Raw genomic sequence first — 19,033 nt, 5'->3', positions numbered from 1 at the left:
ACAAACTCCTGAGCCCCTGCGCCTCCATTCTTCCCCAAGCAGGCTTCAAATACCTCACATGACTTAAATGTAATATGCACTTCTAATATTGGCTTAACATTCTGTCTTCAAGGCTAGACAGCAACTACCAGAGCAGTAACAATTTATGCCAAGTTGAAAGCACACTCGATAATTTCTTTTACACCAGCCATGGATCTTTTCTCCAGGTTAATATGTTTTGGCAGACTAAAAAAGGTAAGCACGTATTTGAAAGCTGACCTAACTGTTCTTTTCCTTAATAAATTTCAATAAGGGGTATAGACTATTAATGGTTTTGGCTCCAATTTCCCAGCATATTCCTTTCTTCCCACTCCTTAAATACACACATATGAACACATACATTTATCATTTCCTCATGAGAGAACACAGAATAACATCTTCTTCACAGACTATTTGGAAAAGCAACACACATATATGCTGCAATTCCACCATCCAGTTTCTGACCATCTCATTTTGAGAAGAAAATTTCAGATTTATATATTTCCTAATACTTCCACTCCTGAGCCTATATAGCTACTAGGAAATAAAACGGGAGTTATGTTCAAGGCTTTGTTCTTAAGAGAGGTGCCTCGTTGATACATGTTGAGGAAATACAGAGGAAAAGATAAAGTACATTCTATCATTCTATCTTTGTGCATAGCCAAACGCAGAGTTCCGGACCCTGAGTTAAATTCTGGGGAAAGCACAGCAAGAAGCGGAGCTGCTGGCAGCTGAGGCACAAAGCGCGTCCGCCTCCTGAGCTGCTGCAGTGACAGAAAGCCCCAGGGACCAAAGCTAAATGTTTGTCCACTTCAGTTATTCTCTAAGAAGCCCTTTTTATGCTGAAATGTTGGTTTTGTTTTGTCTGTTTGCTTTCCCCTTTTTTCTTCCCTGACATTCTTTTCCTTTTTTGGTTAATAGAGGGGGGGAAGAACATGATTCTTAAAGCCCTTAAATTTAATTACAAAATGTTAACTTAATCATTCCCAAAGGTTTACTAGAAAATAGACAGGATTCCTTCCAAGATGGAAAAAATAAGATACATAGAAAAGCAACAGATTTTCTTATCATGTATATCATATATTCAACAAATATGTGTTCAGCATATACTATATACGTGTGTGTATGTGTGCAGAGCATCTATGTGCTATTAGCCTTCCCAGTGCTAAAGGAGATGAGAAAAACGTCAGTGGGTGTGTGCATATTTTGGAAGGACAAGAGAGGGATGGAACAGAGTAAGCACGCGTTGCTGCAGCCCAGCGTGAGCTGGAGTGGCTCGCTAACAAGCGGTACAAAGTGCTGTGAGGAGTCACACCAGCAGTCAGCAAGCTAAGTTCCATGAAACATACCTGGCCCGGTGCCTGGGAGTTGGGAGTGGTTTTACAGTTTTGGATGGCTGGAAAAAAATCAAGGGAGGAACCAAACTTTTGTGACAAGTGAAAGTGATACGAAATTCAAATTTCAGCATCCAGAAATAAAGTGTTATTGGAGCACCGCCCTGCTGCTTGCTTTACACATTGCCCACCACTGAGTTGGCATCACAACAGCAGAGCTGAGACGTTGCAACAGAGACTGTGTGGCCCCACGGAACCTATTTACTATCTGGCCCCATGCAGAAACAGTTTGCCAACCCTCAGCTTAGGGGAGGCAGGTATTACTTCTGCCCAACGTCACCATGAGGGAAGGGACACATCTACCTCACTTTCCTAGCCCTTGATAGCCCATGTGACCCCCCCAGCGGCCCTGTGTGGGAACAGAAGGGATGGGCAGGCTTCATCAGCCCCCCTTTTACTGCTGGGGAAGCGGAGGCGCAGCCCGGTCTAGAGACTTGTTCCATGTTGGCAGCTAATCAGTGGCAGCACTGCTTTACATCCGTCTTGAGCCTTTCCGACCCAGGGTGCAGAGACTGGAGAGATACTGATGAACAGCCACACACACACACAGACATCCCAGGTGGGACAAGAGCACCAAAAACAAGGGAGTCCAGCTGGGCAGCTGGTGTGCGGGGCTCCTGCAGGGCCCCAGGACAAAGGAGACGGGAGCTGTCGGGCTTGCTCCTATCCCTGGACCCGAGGTGAGTCCCTCTTGCTCTGTCCTTTAGTCACTGAGAGGACCTCTGGGAGACTCAAATCCTATCTGCAACATAAGTGCTCTCTGGATATGGTCGTGAGGTCAGTATGAGAAGCGAATGCGTGAACTGCGTTTGTATAGTGCTTAGCGTAGCGCCCGGCACTTTGTAGCTGTGATGTTAACCTGCTTTCATTCATCGGCTGGGGAACCTGCTGGGCTTTGAAAACGGGGATTGACATGTCCTTCCACTGGACACCAGGAGAGCCGTAAAGGGTACGGTCACACCGGAACATCAGACTGGGTGAGACTTTCACACCGACGGACACTACGGAAACATTCCACCTGTGCAACAAATTCTAGCTCCTTTAGGAAAAAGAAAAAACCCTAGCTATTACCTCCAGAAAAAAAGATTCTTGTACTTTCAAGTTATTTGAAAGATCAGTGGGTGTAAAAACTAGTTTCACATCTAGGAAGAAATATATTAGGTTGAAATTGAGAATTAAGTAATTGGACTGAACATCAAGAACTCCTGGGGTTTAGGGGTGGTGGCTTGGGAAAGAGGCAGGAAGGGAGAAGGGCAGGAAAGAACCGTGAGGGGAGATTAGCCAGACCCGGGAACGATGATCCGTCCAGCAACGCACGGTTCACACGGCCAAGGAAAGCCGCGAGATTTAAGGACCCATCCATTCATCTTACTCCACCTTCCACACTAATAATTTCTTCTCTTGGAAATCAAACATCTACTCAAAAATAAATTTCCTTTTAGTATTATTGTGACCTCCTATACTCACACTATCAAATATCCAAATATGCTAATAACTTGAAACAAATTTTAAAAGCCCTCCAATGTGAAATTATTTCATACTGTAAGGAAATAAGCACTCTTCTGATGGATGTAATACAATACAACAGTGTTTCTTAAACCACTTCTCAGGATCCATTAGAGCTGAAATCAGTTTAGTGGGTTGACAACCATATAGAATAGAACAGAATAGAACAGAAAATATTCAAGTGCATTACACATAATGAAGGACAAATATTGTTAAGTGAATCTTTTGTTTCACTAACATGCTTGTGTATGTGCATGTCGGTGTGTGTGTTTACATACACTCATCTATATTGCTAGGCTATGATGTAAACTGTATTCTCCCTAAGGACTGTGGTCAAACAAGTTTAAAGGCACTGAAATAGAGTGTGATCCACATAGGTAAGTCCAGTATAAAAATCCCAATTCATTGAATAGCCATGTGAAAGGGTAATTATTCCCGATAAGTAGAATTTTTTTAAATGATAAGCTCTTCCTTTGAATTTAAGATATCCTACAATTTACAGGAAAAAGGATTTATGCACACCTTGTCAAGTACACCTCTTCTCTAAAATAAAGCATATTTGTCAATCAATACAGAATTGATCATGAGACATAAAATTTATCAACAGTCAGAAATATAAATGGTTACATTGTTCAGAACAATGGCTAATTACTTGCTTCATGAAACAAAATCATTGCAGTATTTTTCACACTAATTAATTCACCATGGAGCAGAAGAGGAGGAGGCTGGAAAGGAAACTTAGTGGGCAGGGATGGTTTCACTACTGCTATACCTGAACAACCCCCATGATCACTTGGCATATACAAAAATAAGATGAGATTCCTAGTCCCCCAAAATTAGATTTCGGAAAAGAGAAAGTCACTTTGCATTTAACTCCATATAAAGTCTCTCATACTAAGAGGCCTTCTCTCAATTACTCACTTCTGAATGCCAAAAAGCAAAAAGCCTATTATCTTCAAGATAACAGAAGTGAAATCAAGAAATTCATTAATCCTGGATGTGATGGCAACTGATTTTAAAGGGAGAAACCATGTCAAAAACATTTACCTGGTAAGACAAGATTTTATGAAAAGGAGATGTATGTTTCAGAGGTTACTTGAGAACCATGTGGAGAGGACAGCCAGAAACAACTGCAATCAATACTAGACAGCGATGCTTACAGAGGTCGCAGGATTGAAACAGAATAGATGAATGAATGAATGAAGGGGGCCAAGATTTTAACACCAATTTAAGTAAATATTCCTTCACAACTGCCTGTATTGCATGTCCTTGTACAAGTCATGCAGAAGTGCTGGGTTGTGGAAAGCATGAATATACACCTGTAGGAAGAAAGGAAAAAAACAATTGTTCTTATGCTTTGTGAATGGGCACACAGGGCTTAGAATTAAGTGCGCAGGGGCAGCATCATACAGAAATTTAAGAAGCACTATATTTCAAACAAGTTAGACAAAAGTGAATATGCCAAAAGTGGCCTAATGATGAAAAAACCTCTGAAGTCAAAGCAGCTTGTGAAACATTTGAAGAAATGATTTTGTGAAATGCGAAAGTAATGTCATATTTTTAAATTCCTAATTCTATATAATGTGATCTTAAAATATGCAAGTAGATTAACAAATATAAGTAGACAATTCATCTTTAGCCCAAAATGTGCATATTCAAGTTGATGTAAAGCCTTTTAAAAAACCATCTTTTTGGAAAATTGGGGCTCACCTCATAATCGAGGGTACCTTATACATGGGCATACGTGGTAATCTGCATCCCAGATAATTGAGGATTGTCAAGAGTTGGTTTGTGGGTGAACCTGAAGAGTAGGAAGCTGTTACAATACATTAAAATCCCTAAAATAAAATTCCAATAACTGCTATCAAACAAATTCTATTCTGTTAAAAATTCCCTAAGATATCCCAGTGCCATGTGCAACAAAGGCTGTTGCTGTGCTGTCCCTCAGCCCACTTGTGAGTTCACCTGGGGCTCTGATGGACAGTTCCCCTACACACTGACCACTTCCCGCCTCCAGCCCACTCTGCTTCTCTGCTTAGCTACTCAACAGCTTTCTCTGGTGCCTCCAAAGTTTGCTCAGGCTAATACTGGCAGCACTAAAGTGCTGGGGACTTCTTGCCCCCAGTATTAAATGGTGAATAAAATCCCAATTTCCCCATTGCTTGGTGGACAGTCATGAAGAATAGAGCCTCCACGGCCCACAGTGGTAATCTGCTCACTAATCTGCCACTTTTCCTACCGGTGTTCCTTCCTTCCCTGTCTCATTTTCTCCATTCTTTCATGAGTGCTTCTTGGGATCACCTCCCAAATAGACTACTTGTACCAAAGTCCTCATCTCAGGCCCTGTGTACATAAACTACTTAGCATCACGCAAAATCCAAGAGGATTTTGTGTCCTCTTGGAAAAACAGCTGTCTGCAGGACAGAGCTTTACCTTCATTCTTTATACCTGAATTGCTTAGATCTTTGGAAATGTCTCATCCGTTCCTTTCAATAAGTATTTGATGATCCCTTACTAATGCAAAGAGTTTTTCTATGGGTTGTAGGGCATGCCCAGATGAACAAAACACAGTTCTAGTTTCAAAGACTTTAGACTTGAGAATGAGACATGAAAGACGGAAGAAGAAAAGGAACCCTATCACTGAAGAAGATTCAGGCTGCAGAAGAGTGATGTGTGCAGTTCCAAGAAAGGGACTACTTCCAGCTGACTAGTATTTCATCACTACTCAGACACAGCCACTCTTCAAGTTTTCTAACTCAAATGTGTGATTGAGGACATCTATCTTTTTATAAACCCAGCACTGACTAACCCATAGGTCAGCCCAAATATGGTACATGTGATACAGCCTTACGGGCAACGGATTCAATACCAAAAGGCAAGGCATCACATTGCAGGGTCCCTAGGTGACTGTTCCATGTATCATGTATGATACTACATGGCCAGGCGACACAAGGAAACCAGTGAGGCTTCCTTGCTCATGCTAAGCATGTTCTCATCTCAGGCCCTTTGCTCTTGACATTCTCTGCCTAGAAGGTCCTGCCCTCAAATAACCTGCATGGCTCGCTCTTTAAGCTCTTTAAGCTTTCTCTGCTCAAGGCCTTCCCTGACCACTCTATATAAAATAACAGCAACCCCTACATCACCACACTCTATTCCTTCCTTACTTTCTTCTTCATAGCACTCACTGCCACCTGCCATGTTATATATGTGCTTATTTATTTTTCAATCTCCTCCCTCTAAAAGGTCAGTAGTAGTAGGGACTTTCTCCCCACCGCTGTATCCCCTGCACCAAGAATAGTGAATGGAAGAGAGAAGGTGCTCAGTGAACATTTGTTGACGGAATGAATAAATGATTTCATCATTAGAACCTCAAAATCATCACTCACCCCAGTTTAATTTCTATATACTTGTCTGGAATCATGATCCTGTAACTCAAGGGTCTAAAGGGTACAAAATTATTTTGTGAAAAAAACTTTTGTAAAGCTTCAATGTATATAGCAGATATGAATAAATAAAAATTTTAATTCTGTCATAAACTTGAACAGACCATGGAATGCAACTCATTCAATGTCCACAGTGTAAACAGGAAAGAAATCCTGAAATGTTAGACCTTTGATACTATACCTACCTTACTAAAAAATTAATTTATTCATGTATTCATGCAAAAAATATTTATTGCATGCTTATGATGGGGCATGGTGTTGGGTGAAATGCTACATTTGATTTCTTTTTTGCCGCATCCTACCCTTCCAGATAGGGAAAGCTCATCTTTTTAACAACACCTATGTTTTCCCCCATTATTTAGTGAAGTCAGCAATCCCTGAGAGAAGTCACAGGATATACTTCAGGTGGAGACTTTCATTCAGCTAATTTTAAAGGCAAACATTTTTCTCTTTTCACTGAGTTTAAGGGACAGAGGCACCACTGTATTTAACAACACTTAATTTTATTAACTTTAATAACAAAAATTACATAGGTGGTTGTCAAACTCTAATTACATAGGGCTAACTGGTTCCACCACAAATTCATGCTCTCCAAACACAGGAGGCCCTCATAGTTGGGTGATAATCTTTTATCCACCTCTAATTGACTCACCGCTACATTTCCACAGCACTTAGTCCATGTCTTTATTATTCTACCCATGGCCTCCACCTGCTCTCCTCTCTCTGACTTGATTTAGAAGACTATGGCCAAATTCCTTTCTTTCTACAGCAAAGTTCCCATGCTTCTATCTCAAAAGAGTCCTTCCTTTGAAGAGTTCCATCTTCTTAAAGATTCTGTCCCATCAATTTAGCCTCTCCCTTACATTTTTTATCTCTCTTCCCTTCAATGGTTTTTTCTCCTCTGCTTATAAAGTAGGCCCATGTCTCCCTATACTAAAAAATTACTTTCCCTATACCATGACCTACCTTTGATGTAGCAAACTCTCTTTCCTTCTCCTTCACCCCACTTATTAAAAAGGAAGTCTGTCCTCACTGCTTTCCATATGCATCACCCTCCCCTTTTCAACCCCTGACAGCCTGGCTACACTTCAACCTTATCTCTCATTTCATCTCTGGGCATCTTCCATGCTCCAGCCAGAGCACATCATTCTTTTTTTTCTCCCCCCCCCCAATTTTATTGAGAAAGAATTTTTAAGCACACCATTCTGTTCCCTGAAAGGGCACACACTTCCCAGCACCAGGCCTTTGCTATGCTGTTCCTCCCCTGAGTATGCCCTTCCTTCCATTCCAGCCCAAATTCCCCCTATGTAGATCTCAGCTCAAAGGCTACCTCTTTCAAGCAATCTTTCTCGATTCTTCCTTCTGAAGTCATTGTTGTAGCCTGTGAACTCCTACAGCTCTACAGGCATATGGCTTTTTCAGCACTTAACCATTTTCCACCATTCTTACAGTTCATTACATGCATGCCCTGTCTTCCCTTCCTGGCCATGAACTTCCTCTGGGCAAAATCGAAGTCTCCTTATTCTTCAAATCTCCAGCTCTCATAACATTTCCCAAACCATATCCAATGGTATACACTGCCTGGGATGTAGCAGGCAACTAATAAACATTTGTAAATTAATGATTGTAACCCAAAGGGTTAACTTTGGATTTTAGTGCTTGAAATTCTCTCAATTTTAACAGCAAATACTTTTTCCTTGTAGGATGTAAGTCCCACCTCCCCCACATAGTTTATTTCTCTTGGCCCCACGGGTCAATTTTCGAATGTCTTTTATTCCCACGTCTTCCGAAAAACAAACTTCTTCAACAGACCCAATAGTGTAAAAGAAAAGAATTAATGCTCCTTTAAGTGAAAAAAACGCATCCATGCAAAACAAATTACTTGCTGTAGGCTACGCAAAAGGTACAACTGTTTACCAGACTGAATTACAGGATACAAGCTGTACCATTAACCTTAATAGTCCAATCTTTAGAAAGCCAGGCATTGCATTTTAAAAATTATTACAGTTATGTTAGAAAGGACATCACTAATTCCTGAGTCATCAATTGTGCTGTTGTATAATTATTCTTTTTCTAAACAGTTTATTTACCTTGATAATTCCTAATATTCTTAAACTTTCTTGTAAGACATTTATATCTCTGCATTTTACTTACAAATATAGACAACTTTTTTTTTAAAAATAAGGCTAAAACCTCTTAGAATGCCTTTTACATTCCGAAGCACTTTTCTCAGAAAGAAATTGGCAGAACTAATAAGAGAGTGAAGAACTAAGATTCCAAATTCATTTTTATAAATCTATCCTTAAACCTTGGATGCACTCCAACAACCTCATATTAAAGGGTTGAAGGACATGAGGAAATTTACTTTAATGTTCACAGCTCCAAGAAAACTTGGTCCACAGATCATCATTAATTAAGAGAAGATAAATGGGAAGAAAAAAAAACATATGTGGACACCCCTGGTTCTATTATTTTCAATGCAACCTCTGCAAAACAAAACAAATTTTTTTAAAAGAGAAAGAAACATCCGATGCCAACGGGTTGTATACTTACTTGTGTAGCTATGACTGCTACAGGCTTTTCAAGAGTACCAGGGCAGCCAGTTTGGATTCTGACAGCAATGCAGTAGAATTTAAGATGTTGTGATTTAAACAGATTCTAAGCAGGTTAATCTAGTCCCACAACATTTTAATAAAGAAATATCAAGATATTAAGTGTAAAAGTGCATTCATTCCTATAAATACCACAGGAGAAATACAGGAGCTGGGGAGTCAAACTGCAGTGGACACACATATGAATATGCCATCTCCTTTCCTAGCTCTCTCTACCCAGCCCCACACAAGCCTATCTTTATCACGCAGAGACAATTAAACAGCTATAGATTCTGGATGCAATTCTGTGTCCTGGCTCCCACTGGGTGACTTATTGCCTGTCTGATATTTTCCAAATTCCCTACTAGCAGGCTACACTGGCTAGGAAAGCAGACTCACTGACCTGGGACCCCATCACCATGGGCCTTGGAGGATTTTAGTTCTCAAATAGTACATGGTACCACCTAGCCATTGTGAAGGATGTCACCAGCAGTACAAATAAAGTATCCCTTTTCCTTAGGAAAACGCCCCGTCTGTGTGACCCTGATGGGGGGGGGGGGCAAACATTTCTCAGTGTGATCTTTTTCTTCTTTTGAAATACTACCATTACACACACTTCCAGAGTTCATTCTATAAGAACCAACATAAAGACCATATTCTTCAGCCATAATATTTCCAGTGTTTAAATGTGGAAGGAGAAGGTCTAGCTGATATTCAAACTTGTGGGGACAGAGAGAAGGACGTGGCCATTCAAGACCCTTCTCCTTCAGGTCAGACAAGAGATAAACAATAGAAACTGCAGAGTCAGGGCATCTAAGACCCTTACAGAACAAGGGCTGAGGAGAGCAGAAGTGTCACAGGATGGAAGCTCCCTTCAAAACCTGGACGCCAGCATGCCCAGAAAGGGTAACAATTATCCTGTTTCCCTGCCATGCGCCCAAAGCCACATGCACACTTCCACATCCCCATGTCAAGAGACGTGAAAAAAGGGGGAAGTGAGGGGAAGCAAAGGGAAGTGAGAATCCCTACACCCGGCCATCCACGCGGCAGGGGCAGAACAGAGACTGTGCTCAGAGTTGCAGGGTCGAAATAACAAACACAGTCCAACGGTGACAGCAAGTCAGGGCACCCGCAGATCTCTGGATTTAGAGAGCAGTTTGCAACCACACGAGTACATACACATACACAGATTCACACACATGGGATTTTACACATCCGCACCACCCCACAGCCTCCCTTCACACTCACACACCAAGTGCAGCCTGCCTACTCCATCGTTGCCATCGCCACACTCTCCCGGAGAGTCAGCCGAGAGCTGAGGGATCCTAGCGGGGATTCCTGGAAATGTCATCCCCCAACACCTTCGGTCCGCCACCCCCATCCCTTCAGCTCTACCTTTTACACACACACACACACACATACACACACACATACACACATACACACACACACACACACACACACTCCTGCCATGACTGTCATCAGGCCAGCCGCTGCTGCCCCCAAAGCACCGCATCTCAGCGCGCACCGGACACCAGGCGTCCGTATCATCAACGCCCCCTTCCCCCGCCCCGTTAGCTCGATGGCTCAAGGCATTGCCCCCCTGGATGTCGCCGGCTGTCCCCTCTCATCCGCACTATTGTTCCTTGCGGGCGCCCGGGGGCGCCCTTGGGCGAGGACCGGGGCTCCGTCGGGGGCAGCATCAGCGGCGGGGACCCCCCCACTCACCCACCCGTCCCTGGCGGTGGTACCTTGCCTGACAGCTGGGTCCGCGGGCCCGCGGGAGCAGGCGGCGCTAACGACAGCGTTGGTGCCAAGGCTGGGAAGAAAGCTCCACTCCAGCCGCTCCCCCCTCCAGCTCCACCATCTTCTCCCGCCGCCGCCGCCGCGACCGCAGCCGCCCTCGCTCAGCTCCGGCTGGGGCTCCGCAGCCGCCGCTCGGGCCCCTCCAGCCCCGCGGCCCCACCCCCTTCTCCCCGCCCGCCCCTCGTGACGCGCGCCGGGGCCGAGCCAGCCGGCCGGCGAGGGAGGGCGCCGGGGGGAGCGCGCGCGCGCGCGCGCCGCGCGCTAGGAGCACCCTTGCCTCCCACGCCCACCCGCGCGCACGCGCGGCGCGCGAGCCCGAAGCGGCAGGGCGGCGTCCTCCACGCGCAGCCCCTGAGGCTCCCCAGCCTCGGCGCGGGTGGGCGTGAGGGGCGCCGCTGCTTCTCGCCGCCCGTCGCGCCCCAGCTCGGGCCGGCGCGTCCTGGCGTGCGCGGGCCCCGCCGGAGCTCCGCGGACCCGCCTCCGGCGCCCGGCCCGGCGCACCGAGAGGGAAGTGCGGCTGCCTCCCCGAGGGGGCTGACAGGGACCTCCGCCCTCTTCGGTAGAAGCCCAGAGGGGTCCCCGGCTTCCTCAGCTGTATCTGTGGGCCAACCTCTGCGCGCGGAACCGGGCGGCCCGGCCGCCGCGTCGGCTCCTGAGGGGAGTTCCCGTTCCTGAGTTACTACTGAGCTTTTCCCGCTCCTCCGGGCCCCTTAAATGCTGCCTGCACCGCGCGGCCTGGCAGGCGCACAAGGTCCCCTAGGAGAAGGAGGTTGCGGGTCTCTGGAGCACGCTGCAGTTCTGCATTTTCGCCGCCAGGGGGAGAGCCGCTCGGGTTTGGGCCGGAGCGACGCGGGCCGCGTTTGCAGCCCTTGAAGGGAACTGCCCATTCCTGGGGGAAGAGCAGAAAGCCTCTGGATTATGATGCCGGGAGTGTATTTGAGCCTGGTTTAGGGCATCAGCCCCAGATATGCCTGGGAGGGGGTAAGGGAGGGGACCTTTGCAGCAGGGACCAGGTGGCAGGTGCTCTGCGGTAATGAAAAGCAGTGGGATGGACAGGCCTCGAGAGACCTGGGTTCTGGTGCTGGCCTCACCTGTAATTGGCAGTGTAATATGAGCGAAATCATTTCCCCTCTTCACAGATTTCTCAGTAATAGTAAATGATATTTGCACAAAGCCTTATAGTTTGCAAAGCCATCTTCATACACATATTCTCGTCTAGTAAAATGAAGATAAGCTTTGGTTATCTAGATCCCTTGGGAAAGAGATCTTTTATCGAATCGTGTTTCCATATTATTTTAAGCACAATGCCTCCAGAAAAATCTGGGTATGTAGCCTGAAGCATTCTTGAAGTCTTGTGTTTTAGTTTTAAAATTCACATGAATTTGCATGTGTCTGTAATGACTCTTTTTGCTTTACTAAAGCAAATAATAACTTCCCCTTCCTGAAAAAGATCTTTTAGTAAAATTGAAACATTATAAACTAGGAAGATGTATCATACTTGTCCTGTGACCTTACATTTTCATTTTTTTTTCCAGCAAATATTTATTTGACATGTATGCCAGACAAGTTCCTTGTTCTCCCAGAGCTCTCAGTACAATGGAGGAAACAGGTTTTAAACAATCAGACTAGTAAGTGCAGCTTTGATCAATTCTCAAATGCAAAAATGCTAAGGGTTCACAGGGAAACCTAATATATTCTCCAGGATTGGGTAAGGCTTTTCAGGGAAGTGACCTTTCAAGTTGCCCAGGAGAGGCAGCACTGAGACACTTCCAGGTAGACAGAAGGAGATATGCAGGAGTCCACCAAGGTGGCGCCGAAGTGAGAGGGAATGAGAGACCGAGGGAGAGGCAGGCAGCAGCAGCCGGAAACTGTAGAAGCCTGTGGGCCTGTTTGAATAAGGATTTTATCTGGTGAGCCTTGGAAGGTCTCTGAAAGGCTGTAAGAGTTGGGAGTGAGCATGGTCACATTTTAGTTCTTTAAAGATGAGTGAGGTAGCTGTGTGAAGAAGTGATGCATGGAGGGTCAGGGTCCAGGGCAGAGAGAATCTGCGCCCATAACACTTTCCTGCCTATGCTTGGTGAGCATTTAGAGTTTTTAGTTTTTACACTGACTGCTTTCCTGTTTGCTTTTAGTGCTTCCCTCTGCTTTCATATGTACCAGTTTTGGGGCCTTTGAGTGTCTGCCTGTAATAGTCCTTATTTTGTTACTTTTAATCTGCTGCAGTTTTAGGAAAGAAATTAATTAATATTGTTAGAATTTCAGGTTCAGTAAGGGGATCTGAGTGAGTGGCTTTTTCTGTGCAAATACTTGGTGCCATTTGGTTGTTATCTCAGTGATCTTTCTGCTTATTTTCTACTTTTGTGTTGTGCTTACAGTGAGGCAAAATTCCTTGATGCATGAATGAGAGATACATTATTGCTTTAATAATATCTTTTCTTCAAATCTTGCATCACAGGACTTTTGCGCAGATTAAAGAAAGTGTGAAATCACTGTGTGAAATCACTCTGCGAAGTATTAAGCACCATATAAAAGAAAATAATCATTGTTATAATGGCAGCTTAGAGACCTCCAAAACTAATTAGTTACCAAATATTCACATCTTGGAAACTCACTCCCTCCTCCTCCCTCTACCCTCCCACAAACAAAACAAAACAAAAAAACAAACAAAAAAAAACCCACAGAGAGGCCTATTTCTTTTGGGGAGCACAAACTGTCTGAAGTGCCCATGTTAATCTTTGTGCCTTGGCTGGGAGAAACTCAAGCCAAATTTTCAGGTCATTGTAGGAAATGGGTAGATCCATATGACATTCGTATCTATGTCATAGCTCTTCCCTTGGTCTTGCTTTTCTGTTCTATCTATAGTTTTCCTGTGCCTGGTTTATTGGTATTTTTCTACTTTATTATAGGTATTCTTATAAGCCACTTCAAATATTTGTAACCACCTACTTTTAACAAGGGTCAGAACTGCTGTTCAATGTTTCAGAAGCCAGGATATAAAATACTGGCACCTTGCCAGCCATTGTAGTAGGTATAATACTATAGACACCATGCTAAGTGACTTGAGTTTAAATTCAGGCCTTGTCCACCATTGCATGTGGATCTGAAGTCTCTGTGCGTGCCAGTCTAGAGCCTCCTGTTACAAGGAAACTCAAGTTTGTCTCTCACTGGCTCATAGAAAATTTCATAATTTCCTTCAGTGTGATCTCCAAGTTCCCAAACTCCATCAGCCTGCCCTGTAATTTACAAGTATATCTTAGTGCTATAAGCACTGTTTGTCACTTGGTAAGAGGGCAGGGATCCATGAACTTTTACTCATTTAGATTTCTTTTTGTCAGCAGAGATCTGAAGATTCCAGGACTCACTAAATTCATTCACACTTGTATAGAGTGTGACCCTGTCTTTCAGCCTCTATTATGGTTCTGGACAGCCCAAACTGGACATGTCCCTTTGGGTAGTGGTAGATACTTTTCCTTGATTTCAAGTTCCTTAGCAATTGCCTTCTTTCTGTCTCAGTCCCTGAGTTTGTCTTATGAGCTGAGGTTGTGCGTGGAACAGACACTCAGCAACCTTCAGGTAATGAGGATTTTCTTGAGGATTTCAGTTTTGCTAACATTTGATAATCTAGCAACCTTTTTAATCTACAGTGTAGTTATTTTGTCACAGAATTTTAAATGTGTGGACAAAATAAACAATTATGAAATGGACATATCCTAAATGTCAATGAATTTACTTTCACATGCTGATTCTTATTTCACCAGCTTTTCCTCCAGACATACATTCTGTCCTGGCTTCAGACTGATCCCTGTCTTTTCTATTCTCCAAACAGGTCAAGTTCCCTCTCTCTCTTCCTTGAATCGCATTCACTGTGCCCTTTAATGATTCCCACTAGAATTTTGTAATGTGGCTATGCTTTTCTGACCCATTGGAAGATATTCTGGTTCCACACGTAGTGCCACTGAACGTGAAGTTTCTGAATGAAGAATATCACAGGAACATATTATCTGGTTTAAATGGTTGTGTGCCCATCCCTGAACCAACCTTCATGGCCAGCGCCAAGGCTCCCACCCCTAGAGCTGGGTCAATCCTCCTCAAACCATGTGGTTGATTAAGGATAGAGCAGACCCAAGGTCTACCATAAAGAGTGGGAAATGGACAGAGGCAAAGGAAAACCATTATCTTGTTCATCTTAGGCTTTTATTAGAGAAAAATGAGAAAATTTCATGTAAATGTACAATAGTAAGGGAATTGGGACATAGATTAATAAGTCTTTACAGTGTTATGTCATGTAGCCATTAAAATGGTATATCCACGGATTTTTTTAATAATATGAAAAAAACACAAGTTTAAGTTCTCATCACAGTTTTAAAAATTGGGGTACAAAATTAAGTAGACAGTTGATCACAACTTTTAAAAAGTGCACAGTAAAAAGGTACATCAAAAAGTTGGTAGTAGTCCTCTCAAGTAGTAGTGTTCTTTTCCTCTTTCTATGTTTTGGTAGTTTAAGAAAAATTTTTACAGTATACACATGACCTTAACAATTTGAAAAAATAAGTTTACTTAAAATGTGGCTGTAAAAGTTAACAATATTATCACCAGATGCCTAGTGGCATCCCAAAATAAACTGTTGGGTCACTTTGCATTTCTAAAGCATTTTTCCAGATTTGATTTATCCTTCCAGGCTTATTTCAAATACCACATACTTCAAGAAAATGCGTTCAGACTGTGTTGCTCTCACTGATGGACCTAAATGTCTGAGCATTTGTTTGAAGCATCGGGAGGCTCACGGCCCCTGTGGAACATCAGGGTATAAGCAGACAAAAATTGATAAAATCGTTTGCTCATTCTTTTCAACATCTGCTTATGCACTTGGTTGTTTCCCCATTTATTTCAGTAGTAAGACAGCTGAATATTATGGTCATCTGGTAGGAACAGCATAAAGCATTGATATATTTAACTCATCCTACACACCGAGAACAATTTTACAAAATATGACTGTGTGTTCTAGATAAAATATAACATTGCAACCAGAAGTGTATTTACTTAAAAATGAGAATCTGTGAAATTAAGCGCTCAGCAATTTTAGAAAAATTTTCTTTTAATATGTGTTTGCTACAGATTTGTATCTTTTTGCCATCTAATAGAGAAAAGGTAGTCAACATCAATTGTCTAAGGAAGTTATGTAGGATAAAAATATAAAATTGAGAAAATTCTAATAACCAGTTCTTTTCTTTTATCAGTTCATAAACCAAGAAATAGGCTACCGTTATTCATGTCGGGCAGGAGATCACCTCAGTACTTTTTCTACAATAGCACTGACATATGGAAGTGTAATTTAAAAACCACTCCTCTATTCTTATTTTCTGTCAGGTGTTTTGTTTGGGGTATGTTGTATCACCACCCCAACTAGTTCATGAACCCTTAAAGATTAGTGACCGAATGTCAGTGACGTTCCGTTTGTGCTCCTTTACCGAAGACCTAGCATATAATAAAGTACTTGGGAAGTACTCATCACATATTTGTTGGCTGCTTGATGTACACACTAACTCTCCTTCCAGTTACTACAGCTAGGTTGTTCAAGGAGACTGTTGAAGTGATTTGCCTGTAAAATATTTTACTTTTCTTTCATTACTATTTTATTAGAATTCAGTAGCCTCTGAAAAAAAAGTTATAAGCATCTCTGTTGACTCAAAAATAAAGAGCCCAGGTAAGGCTTTAATAGTAAATGAAATCAGTGTCAGCAGTTGTGTCAAAACTTTATACCCTTTGCCAGCCAAGAGGGGTAATATATATTCTCTCTCTCTCTCATTCAGGATGAGCAGTAACAATATAACTAAGTCACAGCCATGCTGACAATTTCCAGTAGGTCATACTATCAAAAAGTCACTAAGTATTACATTTCATCCCACAAGCTGCATATGCATATGACAGTCCCTGTGGTAGGCTTCTGAGAGACCAAGCCAAATACCACAGTCTCTCTACCCTTGAGGACTTTTGTACCTTGAGTAAAGGCAGACAGACCTATAAACAAATCATTTCAGGGAAGTGTACAAAGGAGAGCCTGGCCAAAGCATTTTTGTTGTTGCTGTTGCTGTCATTATCATTGTTTCTTAGTTTTACTAAATGCTATGTGTTCAGGGAATTGGGTCAATTCTCTGGAAGTCAAGTCTGTCATTAAACGACCAGGGCTTTTTTCCTTAAAATAAATATTGTTTCCTAATTTTTAAAAATACTATGATCACCTGGATTTGGTTTCCTTTAAACTCAAAGTCCTGTGAGTTTCTCCAAGATGAGAAATACATGTATTTTAAAGCACTATGGGCAGACAGATGTGTCTGCTTCCAGAAAAATAATATAGATCATCTTCCTAATGAATAAACCTTCTGAAAGCTGGAGGGGAAGAAAGGACTTAAAATCTCTAACTTTTTCTGGCAAACAGAAAACTGACTTAAAAAAGGACATTAGTCAACAACAACAAAAAAACTCACAACACTTTCTACTTTTATTTCTCAGAGAAATTTATCCTTCTGCCTTCCGACTCAAACATATCTTTTTATTAAATCTAACTGTGGAGATGCTTTTAAGTTAGGTCAGTTTTGCTATGGATTGAATTTTGAAAGCACATTTTAATTTCAGCATCCATGCAGCCGAGCACTGCTAAACTGAATAGGCTGTGGTTGTGGGAACTGCAGGAACTGAGACGGAACCAAGAAATCTGTTACTGGAGAAACCTTTTGAGAGCTGACAGATTTTAAGTCACTCTTAATAAGGTCTGATAGTTTAAGGAATAACATGTTCTGGAATTCAGGAAAGCAGCTTTTCACCCTTCCTTGCCATTTGGGAATTATTTTCATCCTCATGCTACTGCAAGCCTATCAAGAAAACTGAATTGAAATGGGTCTCAGTGAGCTGTGTAGCATAAATCTAAAACTTGTGCAACAATAAAATTCACTTGCCAAGCGGATAGGTAGGGCTGTGTTGCTGGCGTGCTGCTCAAAGAGAATCAGGTATGCATTTAATTTTGCCTAGAACAGAGAATAATCCTTTAGGCTTCTGTATAGTCTGCTAAAAAAATATATATATATGGTTGAGAGATTTCAGCTATAGACTCTCTTGATCAACGTTGAATCTTAATGTAATAGAAAGTTAAGTATTTCCCAAATTCTATGGATCACTAGTTCCGGGGCAAGACAGTAGTTATTATTGGAAGAAAAAAAGTTCCAGGATCACATAAATCTGAAGAACCTGAAGTAAACTAAAATTTATAGTTTGTTTTTGTTGTTGTTTTGCTTTTTAATTTATTGCAAGGCATCTGTGAGCCTTTCATTGTGAATTTCCAGGAGGAGAATAGAGATGAAAGATCTAAAATGTTCAGTATTCCCTTTGCAAGACATCTTTTGAGAGATCACAAGGCTGCATTATGACTATTGTGGGCTGCTTCCTTCATAAAAAATATTAAAGAATACATTTTATAACTATATTAGTACAAAGATGAATATATTAATATTATATAACATTTTCTTTGACTTAAAAGTTCTTTTTTTGCCTTTCATTTTAAAAGAAATTAAGACATTTTTATGGGATCCTTAAAGTATTATGGACCTTAGCCATTGTACCTGCTCTGTCTCATAGGTAAGTCAGCCGCAGAGGGTGCTGCATGGGAGGAGGTCCCTGCACAAAGCCCACATGGTGGAATCGAGAGGCACAATATGGCATTCTATCTGAGGTACTGAGGTGGTGGATTACAGGGTCATTCCTTTCCTTCATGCTATGGGAACTGAAGAAACAAAAGGACACACTTACACATAGACACACACTATGGCAAAAAAGCAGACTGTGGCAAATCTCCGTATCATTGACTCTATGTGAACTTTATTTAGAAATGTTCCCTAAACTGAAATACTGTATCTATTCTTATGCATTCAGTGTCAGTCTACACAGGGTAAGGTACAATAGCTGGAAGAAGAGATTCTTAGTTTCTCACTTATGCATGTGAATCTGAACATCAGCGTTGGCTTGTGCTCAGAGCATCTTTGAGAGAGTAAGTTCCATAGCTTAGATTGATGTCACCAGCCTTTATGATATACAATCCTCTCAATTCATGGTTATATTATTTAACTACAGCGAACTCTCTGGCTAGAGATAAGACATGAACTGTATTGATATTTACTTGACAAGCAAAGTAGGGGTAAGAAATTGGGGATAAGGCTCATGGTGACTTGGGCATGGTACCAAATTTGATTCTTTTAGCCAAGTTGACCATATCGCCCAAGACTGA

The 19,033-nt window shown here is 42.3% G+C and overlaps 1 protein-coding gene across 4 annotated transcripts in view; it reads right to left on the bottom strand.

The window, feature by feature from the left end:
- The window catches only part of APBA1 (amyloid beta precursor protein binding family A member 1), a 213,308-nt gene extending 202,414 nt beyond the window's left edge, over positions 1-10,894 (bottom strand). For all 4 annotated transcript variants that reach the window (XM_057724622.1, XM_057724621.1, XM_057724625.1 and 1 more), the window contains exon 1: positions 10,704-10,894. The gene's annotated coding sequence lies outside the window, so the exon portion shown is untranslated. The remainder of the gene's footprint in view (positions 1-10,703) is intronic.
- Between the last annotated feature and the right edge of the window lie 8,139 nt (positions 10,895-19,033).

This window comes from Hippopotamus amphibius, chromosome 2 (assembly GCF_030028045.1).
Source record: "Hippopotamus amphibius kiboko isolate mHipAmp2 chromosome 2, mHipAmp2.hap2, whole genome shotgun sequence".
NCBI classification, from domain to species: domain Eukaryota; kingdom Metazoa; phylum Chordata; class Mammalia; order Artiodactyla; family Hippopotamidae; genus Hippopotamus; species Hippopotamus amphibius.
Note: the sequence above shows the minus strand (reverse complement) of the source record. Positions and strands in the feature narration are given on the sequence as shown.